A 13,670-nucleotide genomic window follows, 5' to 3' on the forward strand; every position below is an offset into this window, starting at 1 on the left:
CAGTCTCATAGAATCACAATCTGTTTAACCTGCTGGGCATAATTTTGATTGTGGATAATGGGAAGAATATTCATGCATTTGTTATGAAGATTATTCATGACAACTCATCATTAGAATACTTCTGGTGATGAGCATCGGGACTCAATCATTGTGTTGTTGAACACAAATGGGCAAAGTGTCAGTTGCTGAAGAACAACTTTCACATTTGTTCTTGTTTAGTCGTTTAGTCGTATACGACTCTTCGTGACCCCATGGACCATAGCACGCCAGGCACTCCTATCTTCCACTGCCTCCCGCAGTTTGGTCAAACTCATGTTCGTAGCTTTGAGAACACTGTCCAGCCATCTCGTCCTCTATCGTCCCCTTCTCCTTGTACCCTCCATCTTTCCCAACATCAGGGTCTTTTCCAGGGAGTCTTCTCTTCTCATGAGGTGGCCAAAGTATTGGAGCCTCAGCTTCAGGATCTGTCCTTCCAGTGAGCACTCAGGGCTGATTTCCTTTCACATAGCAAGTGGCTAAATCCATTCTGTCCTGATGGCCACTGTCCTGTGATCTTTGGGTGAAGGGTGATGTTTAAATTTTGATGATGATGATGGTAGTTATTATTCTCCTATTCCCCTCCCAGATCTACCATTTCCATAGTAGCATAACAACCAGCCCCTCTTCCCAGGGAACTTGGGGAACTTCAGCTCTGTCAGGCAAACAAGGGTCTCCTAACAACACTCAACACCCTTGGCAAACCACATTTCCCAGGATTCTTTGGGGGAAGCTATTACAGCTTTAAGTGTATAGTGCTGATGGTGCCTTTGTTTCAGTGTCACTAATGATTTAGATAACAAAGTTCCTTATCTCAAAATGGGAACTAGTGTTGATACAGTAGTGTCCACCATCATGACTTTGCTGGTCTAGTGTCTTGGACTGACTCATGATGATGTCAGCACATTACCACAGACTGTGACACCACAGTGACACAACTGCCCTTAGATCTGACCCTAAACAACTATTTGCCAGGTAGCAACACATAAAGAATGACTGTCAATTACTGGTGTGACTGCTTAGTTCTTTCCCACTTGTGAGATAGCACAGAATAGCTGAGACTATTGTAGTGGTTTCGGAAATAGTATGGGAAAGAAATGCACTGTGAGAAGGAGTTTAAAAGCAGAGGGGAAATTGGTTTGGAAACATGAAGGCAATAAAGTAGGAACAACGGGAACCAACAGCAGATAGTCTCGTACAAGTTGTTCATCATCAGCAGTGCTATATGCAAAGTAGAAAGAATAGCTACCTTTATTAAAGACATACGTACAACTTTGAGAAAGGCATTTGCCATTTTGCTCCTGTGACTAGGCATGGTGGTTAGACCAGTGCTTTTTATCAGCCAGAACTTACCAGTAAGTACTCAGTTCTGGCACCTCTCACGTGGGCGCCATTGCCCTTATAAGAGAACAAGGGAGGCATTCATGGTGAGTTCTGACACTTCTTTTTCTAGAAAAATAGCACTGGGTAAGACCCCTTGAATAATACAATAAATGGAAAAAGAAGACAGGCAGGACAATCCTACAGATGGCTGCTGTTATCCCCAATCGTCAGTGTAGGGGTTGCCAACCATTTGGGGGATGTGAGCACATGTTGAATTCTGTGCAAATGTTGTGGGTTGGCCACTTCTATCCACATTCTCCTATAGAGCAAGTCTCACTGCCTCGCACCCCACATTCCCTGCCATGGCTATATTTTTGGGTTCAGACATAAATATTTGCAGAGTGTCTCTGAGTCCAAATAGAAATATAAAATGTGTGTTGGAAGAGCATGTGGCTTTGAGATTTGGGGTGGAATTTGTTTTTTAAAATACAGTAGCTTCATTCATTTTTGCACTTATATTCCCCTTTCCTCCAAGGAGGTCAAGGTGGCACACACATTTCTCCTCCTCTCCCTTTTGTTCTCACAATAATCCTGTGAGGTACATAGGTTAAACTAAGAGACTTAAAGTCAACCAGTGAGCCTCATGGCTGAGTGGAGATTTGAATCCTGGTCTCCCAGGTCAGCACTCTAACCACTACACCACACTACTTGACATTCTCTTTGGATGAGCTGTGGACCCTCCTCCACTGGTGACATCATTTAATCTATCTCATGATCTCAGCTAAACACAGCACAAATGTATTGCTAAGACAAGCTTATAGCACCTCCTGCATTATCGCTAATGCCATAGCCCAGAGGCCAGGAGAGCCTGCTGCTACAGCTAGCAGAGCATATGTAGATAAGGGTTTTAATGCACTGGCAGCCCAAATAGCAGTAGCCTACAAACTGCTACCCTTTCATTTTGGAAAATTCCCAGGGCTATGTAGAGAAGAAAGACTGCCATTCCAGTTATAGTAGCCAGCAGGTTCAATTGACAATGGCTGGGAGGAACTGTACGTGTGGCAGATCCCTCAGGAAAATAATTCAAGGCAGCCCTTGCTGCATGGACAATGGTGCCAAAGAGATACTCACCTGGATTTAGTTGGACTTATGAATTAGAAGTCCTATTCATTTCAATGGGAACTAACGTAATAGAATCAAGGACTTGGAAGAGCCCCAATGGTCATCTAGTCCAACCCCCTGCAATGCAGGAATCTCAGCTAAAGCACCCAAGACAAACCCCTGCTTAAAAACCTCCAATGAAGGAGAGTCGACAACCTCCCAAGGGAGTCTGTTCTACTGTTCAAACTTGCCCCATTCATTTCAATGACACCTAAATTCAATTACCAGTAACTTAATATTCATCTAACTCAATGCTAATAGCACTTCACCCAATATGTCTGTATTGATGTCTGTGTGAGAAGAACAAGTTGCTTGTTTGTTTGTTTTGCAAGGGAACCATCTGAGAATGCAAGAATGAACACTGCAACAAGAAGTTTATAGGAACTAACTCGCACATGGCCCAAGCAGTGTTAGTTCCAGCCATCCTGGAATAGTTTTAATCTCTGTTCAACAGAGATGTGACCAACACCCACTATGTAAGATGCTGACCCACTGGTAGGTGGATGAGAAAGATCATTAGCTTTCCACCCATCTACAAACGGATAGTATTTTTGGCATGTGTTTGTGAAGTGTTTACTGAAGACATGTGGCATGAGATTACTTTGAGACAACCCAGAGCCATTTTTGTCCGCATAAATACAAAATTACTGTAATTTTAAACTCCAATATTCACATTGTATATGCTGCATAAATACCGCTGTTCCTGCATTAATTTGCACCTAGATAAACATAGATGCTGGTTCTTGAGAATATACCTTCCTTTGGCTCTCCCATTTAATGACACACGTTTAACAAAACAAGAATTGTAATGCCGATACAATCTCTTTCAGGCCTTTGTATTGGTCTAAACGCAATGGAAAGCAGGGCATTTATAAAGAAACACTTTTTGAAAAATGATCCATTTGAATCTGCTCGGATACCTGCTGTGGAAATAGCCTGTTTATATAAATGGTGTTATACATCAGTATAGATAGCTCTCTGTCAGGGAATAGTAAAAATAGATTGGCTGCAAAGTCATCTGTGACTCAGAAATTAGATGGAATAGTGGACTCTGCAAGAGCTAACTGTGCGGCATCTGCTAGAAAGTATTATGTGCACGCACACTCTGCTGAACCTGTCCTGAAAGATGTATCAAACATTGCACAATTTCTTAAAAGAATTCATTCATCAAGTGAAAATGAACTAAAGTAGATTGCCTACGGCTTTTCTTTTTATGCATAGTGATTTATATAAAAGTAGCCTTTTGGAGAAATAGCTTGTTGAACCTTCATGAGATTCTCAACTAACATTTTAGACATTATCCTTATGTAGATATACGAAAACACCACATTGACTAAGGGCTGGTTTGCACAATATAAATACCATGAGGGCTGCTTTAAATTGCTCCATAGCTATTACTACTTGATGAGTTTGTCTCCTCATGTGATCAGGCAGCTTTTGACAAGCCCTCACAAGTAGCCATCAAGAAGAGTTTGTAGTGGTATGGTAAACATCACCAGTCCCACACAGCTCTAGCAATGTCTGCATGAAAAAACCACATGCATATGAACATTCATCAGCATTTTAGTGCAAAATTTCTCCTGATAAAAACATTTTTGCATGCCTTTTTGACTAATATGCACATTTTTTGCAAGCACTTTTCTCCAATATAATGCATTTTTATATGCTATTTTCACTAATGTATGCATGTACAGTCACACTTTACACTAGTATATCCATTTCTGTACACATTACTTGACTGGAGTGCTGTACTGCAAAATTTTCAGAAGTGTGATTTTTAAAAGATGCCTGTGTTTTGGAAAGTGTGAATTAGGTAAGTTTGCCTTTACATGCAAACTATCTAATTTCTCCTCCATCTCTAGCTGAATAAGAAATTTGTCATTGATTTCAGTGAAATTTATCACCAAGTAAGAGTGCTTAGAGATCACAGCTTAAGGATGGGTGTTGAAGATAGTATTTGAACAGCAATTCCCTAAAGTAGTCTACTAAGGGGTCTATCTCTGAGTTAGAGGAGAGATGCAATTTTCTCACTGTAGCACCCATGTCAAATGTGTGATATGCAGCAGAAACATCTGCACTAGCTGCAGGTTAAGGTTTTTGTCTGCCCTGAGATGTGGTATCTGAATGTACATTTTCAGATAAGAATGCACAGAATTCTCACGTGAATAGTACTAAAACAAGGATAACTGAGGGCAGAGGGAGATATTTGCTTGATTCAAAGAAGAAATACACCACCTTGTATGCTAAATTGCTAAAGGAAGTGCATTTGGAACAGTTGGGTATATTCACGAGCAGCACTAGTGTCTGGTTTCTTTTAATCAGAGATGAACACAACATTTTGTATTTCATTCTCTGTATCAGCTGAAATAGACTGAAGATAAATTCCTGTGAACAGTGTGATGATCCTGTAAAAAACAAATGCTGAACATTTCGAATAATTTGTCACCAGACAAATATACTGAGCCAGCAGAGCTTATTGAATCTGAATTATATGTCAAGATGAACTATGCACCTTTGTTTAGATCATACTCTCATTTAGAATAAAGCTATTTAGAATAAAGCAACCCAGTTTTCGACAAACCACATGGCCAAAGCAAGCAATGGGATCCTTTCTAAAACAATACAGTAGCACCTTGGCTTACGTTATGCTTGGGTAATGTAAACTTCGGGTTGCGAAAGTGGCTAACCCAGTAGTGTTTCGCTGCGCGCGCATGCGCAAAAGCAGCCCCTCCGGTTGCGGAAACCTAAGAACCTGACCAGAGCTCTGGAACGGATCCCGTCCGCAACCGGAGGTATTACCAATCACATTGTACATCAGGGTTGGGGAACCCGTAGCTTCCCACCTGTTGTTGGACAGCAACTTCCGCCAGCCCTGACCATTGGCTATGCCGGCTGGAGGAGATGGATGGAAAGCCACAGGTTCCCACCCTGTTGTTGACCTTCCACCATTCTCAGTGTGCTTGCAGGACATCCATGCGCACATGGAGCTTTCTGTATAGTCTTTTCCATTCAGTTTTGAAGATACCAAATACCACTTTTAATAAACACAGAGCCAGGCAGCCTGCTATTTACTGGAGAGTCAGCTGCAGAGGACGCAAGAAAAGAATGTCAAATTGGAACACAAGTTCTTGTGTTACTGAAGCATGCCATCATCACATTAATATTTCATTCAAATCAATAGAATTGATTTATTTGGTACACCAGTCACTGAGCACTCTAGGAATAGTGACCCACTAGAAATAGCCATCATCAGAAAAAGTCCAATGCACACTATTTTAAACAAGTTGCTCAACTCTTTTAATGTGCAACATCATTTTCTTATCGTAGTGACATTAAAAAAAGCCCATCAATTGGTGTGCCACTATTTCCGTCATTTTACAGATGGGGAAATTAATCTGAAAGCCATCAGTATGCCCAAAGACTTGTCCAAAGCAGAACAAGAACCTGAACTTACAGCCCACTATACTGTGCTAGCTTTCATGTGTATGTGTCATGGACTGGCTTGATGCAGAGGAGTGGTAGGAGGCACCAGCTGGAGAACCCCCAGAGGAAGAAGGCTTAGAGCCAGGGGATTTGAGGTGGGGTAACAATGAGTGGTCAGAGGGAGAAGAGGGAGTAGACCGGGGGAAGGAGGTGTTGGATAATGGAAAGGTATCAGGGTTTAGTGAGCAGAAAGAGGCTGTGGCAGAGAGCAGTCTAGAATCAGATGTGGAAGTGGAGGCTGGGAGGAGGTGAAGCCAAGAGGCAGAGTTGAGGCAGTCTGCTGAAGAAGCTAACGAGTCTCCCCCTTCCATAGCTGCCAAGTTTTCCCTTTTCTCGCGAGGAAGCCTATTAAGCATAAGGGAAAATCCCTTTAAAAGAGGGATAACTTGGCAGCTATGCCCCCTTCTGCTGTGACCATCTCCTCTCCCTGCTGGTCTCCCAGAACCCACATAGGTATGAAGAGGGCAGAGCAAAAACAAAATAGGGCAAAGAAGTCTCAGGCTGCTTGGGAAGACCCAGGTGAGGAGGAGACTTACAGAGCTGTAGGAAGGCAAGGACCTTGCACCTGCCTCATTGCAGCAAGACTTACGGGGAAGAGTTGCTGCGTTCAATAGGCATGAATTGTTTTGTTCCTTTGAATAAAGAGTTCACTTCACTGGCACCTTGTGAGTTACTGCTGATCCGGGACTGACTCTCATATTTACATTTGTAGGATCCAGAAGTTCATGATCAGGCCAGAGAAGTTGTGGTGGCGATGAAGGGCAACACAAGGGAGAATTAACTGTAGAAAAGAACTTTGGTATGATTCCTGTCAGTTTTATGTGAACTGTGATTACAAAGGCAAAGCTTTAGAGCAGGGGTGGGGGAATGGATCTGGCTGGCAGGCTGGATCCATATGTGCCCACTGCATGCCAACCTGTCAATCACCTTGATACCACAATGGCCTCAGGTGACTAGATTTTATTTGCGTGCAATGGTTTGAAATCAAACAGTGTGAGCAAAGGCACAGTGCTCTGCAGGCACACTGATCAGCTGTGCTACTGATCAGCTAGTTGGAGGTGCTTGAAAAGGTACAGGGCTCCACCAGTGTGGCAGGGTGGGCCTGCAAACTCTGCTTTGGGCAAGGAGCCACATCTTTTCCTGCCCCACACAATTCCATAGATGATGTCAGGTGCAGGCCAGATGGGTAGGTCTCTTGGGTCTCCTTTGGGCCAGATCCTCCACCACTGCTCTAGGACGAAAGAGTAATGCATTATGAATCAAAATGCATTCCTTCACAAACAAAAAGGAAGCAATCAATATTGTTCAAGTAATAAATATGAATGCAGGAACTTATCATTTATTCAGCAGCACTCTAACACAGCTGAGTCAGACATGCAGTGACATCCAGACCCAACACTGTTCAATTCATCCACGCACTTCATGTTTTACTCTCTCTGTGAACAGAGCAGTAAAGGAAACTTGGGATTTGTCTAGAAAGGATGAAACAGAACCAGTCTGAAATGATTTTGAATAAGAAAGCCAGAAAGAGGAACTAACGATTATCACCATTGTGATGCAGCTGCTAAAACATGGAAAAATAATAAGGGGGAGGGGAGAGAAAGAAATATGAAATCCCCTAAAATAAGGAGAGAGAAGGAGAGGTTTGTTTTTTAAGTGACAGATTGTTGTAGATTCAGGAAATGTATTAAATAGCAGTGCAATAATATAGATGAGCTTAGCGGGCACAGAAGAGTGTTTCAGACCAGTTCAAAGAAAGAATTGCCATTGTTTCTTGATCTTGCAGCAGCTGCATGGGGCATTCACAAAAGCTACCTAGTATAAGATATGTGGGATATTGCATGTAGTCTTCCCCCTGTTAATCAAATATTCAAACACACTGATGTGATTTTTTGAAAATGTGACTTCTTTTCAGAGCTGCATGAGAGGGTCAGGATAAAATAGGGAAAAGATTGGTTGAGGGTTTATTTCATGTTTTACTGCAAAAACACTTGCTGTGAATTCCATTATAAAAGGAATGTTTGTGTCTCCGATTGCCATGGTATCTGATTATACAATGTATTGAATGAAACAATTCTTGTGGGCTTCTATGATGGGTAAGCAACCTTTTTTTGCACCTGAGAGACATTGTGTGCTGGTGGACATAGCCAGAGACACAAATTACAATCACATAGCGCACCCCTCCCCCCACCTTGCAGGGTAGAGTAAGGTTACCAGATGTTTTTCAAAATATCTGGGGACACTTTTTTAAAAAAAGAGAGAGAAAAGTTATTTAAAAAAGTTATTTAAAGAAATAATTAAGAGGTAATATCTTCTCTTCTGTGGTCTCCTCTGTTGCACAGCCTTCCTCTGGGCCCCAGCCTGCTCTCTTGAAGCACTAGCCGCCGTGGAGTAGGCTTGGGCTCAGCCAAGTGTTCTTGCCCTCCCGGTGCTCTCCTACCTCTCCTCCTCAGCAGCAGCGGTGCGGCAAGGTCGGAGCTCCCCTCTTTTTTCTCCTTCCTCTTTCTCTCTCTTCCTTCTCTTCCTCCTCTCCCCCTTCTTCCTGCGTCGGCTCCTGGGTTTTCCTGGCCGCAGAGCACCGCTGGGCAGTCGGCTGGGTGGCCGGGTGCTTTTGCTCCCGGCTTGATTTGGGTCGCGGGGTGTTTGTGTCAGCAGTTCCCCCAGTTGACGTGCCGGGCGTCCCTGGTTTCCCCTCGGTAGTGGCAGCAGCAGCAGCAGTCTCAGCAGCCTGGAGCCAGCCTGGAAGCGCAGTTGGCTCTGGCTGGCTTCAGGAGCTGCTTGCTGCCATGCCTTGCCGGAAGTCCCCATATGATGTGTCTTGTGCCGTTGAACCAATCACGCAACATTCATTCCCTACTAACAAATCTACAACACTTAAAATATAAACCCAGGGACATTAAATGAAATCTGGGGACATTCCGGGGACATATTTTGTCCGGGGACATATTTGTAAATCTGGGGACTGTCCCTGGGAAACGGGGACATCTGGTAACCATAGTCTAGAGCAGGCATGTCAAACCTGCGGCCCTCCAGATGTTTTGGCCTACAACTCCCATGATCCCTAGCTAGCAGGACCAGTGGTTGGGGAAGATGGGAATTGTAGTTCAAAACATCTGGAGGGCCGCAGGTTTGACATGCCTGGTCTAGAGGGAACATGATTTGCATGTGAAAAATAGCACACAGGGTGGGTCCTCCTTGCCTGCCACCCTCCCCATCACAAACACATTTTGCTCAGCCTATCAGTTTGAGAGGCTGGGAGGACCACAGTTTGCATGGGGATTATGGCGCAGAGACTTGAAGGGGTGTACGGTACTTTTGGCAAAAAGGCAGAATATTTCAGTAGCAAATGCATAGGCCACACTGAAGGCCTCTGAGAGTAGCAGGTTGCCCACATGTGCCACTTGAAATGGAGGTGTTGTTAGTCTCCTTACAGATGAGCAAAATTAAACAGCAGAACCTATGACAGAGCCAGGAATCAAATGTAGAGAATCTTTTAGGGTGTCTCCAGACTCTCTGAAGGAGGGATTAAAACACATACTGTGAAATATAGATCTGTGCAATTAAAGTGGTTTACAGCTCTCTTGTCACCCTATGACAAATCCACTTCAAAAAAAGAAAATTGCCTTTTTGCGGTTTGGAAAGTGATGGGGAAAGGCATTAAAAAGTGTGGAATGAACAAATGATTTAAAAGAGAATGCATGAACACTGCACAAGGAAACCAGGGACTCAGCTATACAGCTGCAAATAAAACGTTTTGTGTTGTAAAGTGCAATATACAAATGTGACACTAGATGGCAATGGTGAGCTATGGCAAATTCAATATATTTTTCAAAATGTTTTTCAAAAAAGCATTTTCACAGTGTTTCTTATATGTGGGTAGATTCCACCCAGGATGAATCCTTGTTTTGTATAACTTCAACAACAAATCAGAACAAATACTTAATAAAAGCTGGACATAGCCTCACCTCTGCATACATTTTGGGCAAGTAAATCAGAATGACTGTTCAATAAGGTCATCTGGAGAAGCCCTTAAATATAAAAAATGGGTTTGTTGTACAAGAGTTCCAAATGAATTTCAGTTGCACAACCTGAATCTGCTGGTATGTGAATCCCACCTAAAAAGAGTGACAGAAGTGCCCTTGGACACCAATAGGCCACAGGAGTCCATGTAATACTTCTTGATTTCTATAAAAGCTTTTAGGTAAGAGCAACTAGAACAAATGGTAGAAGGTTAGAGTGATTGGAAAGATTACAACCGAGGGCTCTGTGCTTTAAGAGATCAGAGGACTATTATTCCTGGAATAATCACAATTTATGGCTATTTTACGGGACTCCATTTGTGAAGTTGTGACCATTTATGATTGTTAGCGTTACCTATTATAGCTCTGGCAGTATATATAATGAATACAGAGAAAATATTTCTCGCAGCAGTGTTTTGTTGCCTTAAATCATTAATTTCCCCAAACACAGATAAATGGTTTTATTTGTCTGAATCATTAATCTTTGGTTCCTTGCTAAATTGGATCACATTACATAGTTATACCATGTGAAATTCAGCTGATTAAGAATACCCTAGAGATTCTGAGGGGAAGAATTACAGTACACACTTCATTTAGATATATGAAGCCAAAGGTTTTGCAGATAATGCTTTGTGAAACTGACAATTCAGGAGGAATTTACCCAAGGGGAGAAGGTGTATCTTGCAGCCCAGAGGATGATCAGGAGAGAGAGTGAGAGTGCCTTTTCTCATTGAGTCTAGGTTAGGGCGTTGCTGATGTACAGGAAGTGGTAGGGTAGCAGGGACTGATACTAAATAAAACTGTTCTATTGGCACCTACCGGTAGCTGTTGCAACATGTCATTCTGCTCCTTGTTTGGTGTGATCCCTTGTCCAGACAGCTTCCCTGCTTCTTTGGAAATTCTGTCAGTGACCTGCTGCTGGACGGCTTATTGACCTTGCTGATTTAAAAAAAGGAACTGACATTGTGTAAGATGATGGTAGGCACAGGACACCCAGAAAGCAAGCAAGCAAGCAACAGGCAGGGCAGGTGGCTGTTCAGAATTCAATTAATTTTGCTCTTGCTACTCTATATAGTTCTCCAGCTCTGAACTTCAATAAACCTACAGGTAGACACAGATTGATGGAGTTCAGAGCTAGCTGAAAGTTTGTTCTAATAGGACAATGTGAAAACAGTAAGTGTGGTGACTAAGGGGAAAAAACATGAGAATCACAAAATATGAGCTAGTTTGGAAGTGGAATAATGGGAATAGTGGAAGTGGGATAATTTGGAGATACAGCATCTTTGCTGAAGAACTAATTGCCAAAATTGGAGGCTTAGTATTAGATAATTTGGCATTTAGCAAAAGAAGGAAAGGAAAGGAAGGATGGTAGGGAGAGAGGGAAAGAGGAGAGGAGAATACAGAAGTATTTATTTGAGCCTAGAGCATTCTGAATTGAATTCAGCTTTGGGCTTCATTTTTTAAAGGATACCTTCTCCCACACCTAAAGGTGCCGAGCACCTGGAGAGGGTTGTTTTCCAGGCTTCCTTTTTGCCTGCTGTTCAGTTTTATTGTTGTTGTTGTTGTTGTTTAGTCGTTTAGTCGTGTCCAACTCTTCGTGACCCCATGGACCATAACACGCCAGGCACTCCTGTCTTCCACTGCCTCCCGCAGTTTGGTCAAACTCATGTTTGTAGCTTCAAGAACACTGTCCAGCCATCTGGTCCTCTGTCGTCCCCTTCCCAACATCAGGGTCTTTTCCAGGGAGTCTTCTCATGAGGTGGCCAAAGTATTGTAGCCTCAGCTTCAGGATCTGTCCTTCCAGTGAGCACTCGGGGCTGATTTCCTTCAGAATGGATAGGTTTGATCTTTTTGCAGTCCATGGGAATCTCAAGAGTCTCCTCCAGCACCATAATTCAAAAGCATCAATTCTTCGGCGATCAGCCTTCTTTATGGTCCAGCTCTCACTTCCATACATCACTACTGGGAAAACCATAGTTTTAACTATACGGACCTCTGTTGGCAAGGTGATGTCTCTGCTTTTTAAGATGTTGTCTAGGTTTATCATTGCTTTTCTCCCAAGAAGCAGGCGCCTTTTAATTTCGTGACTGCTGTCACCATCTGCAGTGATCAAGGAGCCCAGGAAAGTAAAATCTCTCACTGCCTTCATTCTTCCCCTTCTGTTTGCCAGGAGGTGATGGGACCAGTGGCCATGATCTTAGTTTTTTTGATGTTGAGCTTCAGACCATATTTTGCGCGCTCCTCTTTCACCCTCATTAAAAGGTTCTTTAATTCTTCCTCACTTTCTGCCATCAAGGTTGTGTCATCTGCATATATGAGGTTGTTGATATTTCTTCCGGCAATCTTAATTCCAGTTTGGGATTCATCTAGTCCAGCCTTTCGCATGGTGAATTCTGCATATGAGTTAAATAAGCAGGGAGACAATATACAACCTTGTCGTACTCCTTTCCCAATTTTGAACCAGTTTTATTATACCCTCCCCCAATTGCCCCTAAAAGCTCATGATTTGGGGCCTGGCTATAATAAATTATTAGGGAAAAAAAATTATTGTACATCTTATGTTATGGGATAATTGTAGCCTATGAAGTACTTTAGGCTAGTGCCAAGCTTGCATTATGTTTGTGTGTGTATGACCTTGGCTTTGTATTGAAGTTTCTAGGTGCCAGAGCTATACAAATTATGAATATTTACATTGGTTCACTCACTCTGAAAACTACATTTATTGCAATAGACTGTATATCTGAAAGTTTTAGCATGTCTGCTTCAATGGACATGGATTTATTGTTCACTCCACATCTAACCTGACAGCTGGAGCTCTGAATTACTAGGGGGTGTTGATCTAAATGTGTATGTTACTTGAGAATTGTTCTCATATGACCCAGCTTCCCCATTTTACAGTAACAGGAAGGACTTTACCTTAAGGATACATTTTGTTTTAATGCCCAGTAACTTTATTTTCTAAGACAGCTGTGCTATGCCAGTGCTTATGTTTATATTATTGGTTCTATTGCTATAAAGTCACAATTCTAAAAATGTTAACCCCCCCCCCCCAGCTACCTACAATACAAATCAGCACCTAAAACACAAGCAGAATACAATCAATATAACATGAAACACAAAAAGCATAAAAATCAATATAAAACCAGCAAAGGGTATTAACTAATGCAATATTGTTTAAAGTTCACATATTCTGCCTTTTGTATGTTTAAAGGCCTGAGTTAATAAAATAATAATAATTTTGGTAAATGTCTGTAACATAGGAGCCTGGTGAGTCTCTCTGGTAAGGGCATTCTATAAATGGGGCACCCCCAGGAAAGATCCTCTCCTTAGGGACCACCTGCCACACTTTATCAGGTGGAGAACCTGCAGGGAGGCTTCCAAGGAAGACCTCAAAAAATGGGACACTGCTTGTGGGAGAAGCGGATCTTTCAGGAAACCTGGTCCCAAGCTGTCTACTTGGTATTATGATTGCCCGGTGGCAACATCAAGAGCACCGTAAGAGCAAGGAGAGGCATGACAGATCTGAACACCTTTCTGCTTGCTACGGCTGACACAAGATAATTACATGGTGACTGATAATAGCCAGACAGATTACTTTGTTTTTTATTGCAATGCATTATGAAAAGTTTCAATAAAACTTTCCAAAAA

The 13,670-nt window shown here is 42.4% G+C and overlaps 1 long non-coding RNA gene across 1 annotated transcript in view; it reads left to right on the forward strand.

Moving 5' to 3' along the window:
• LOC132592637 (uncharacterized) overlaps positions 1-13,670 on the forward strand; it is an 85,533-nt gene that overhangs the window by 6,036 nt on the left and 65,827 nt on the right. The gene's annotated exons all lie outside the window — the stretch shown is intronic.

This window comes from Zootoca vivipara, chromosome Z1, assembly GCF_965207765.1.
Source record: "Zootoca vivipara chromosome Z1, rZooViv2.hap1.1, whole genome shotgun sequence".
In the NCBI taxonomy this organism is placed as follows: Eukaryota; Metazoa; Chordata; class Lepidosauria; order Squamata; family Lacertidae; genus Zootoca; species Zootoca vivipara.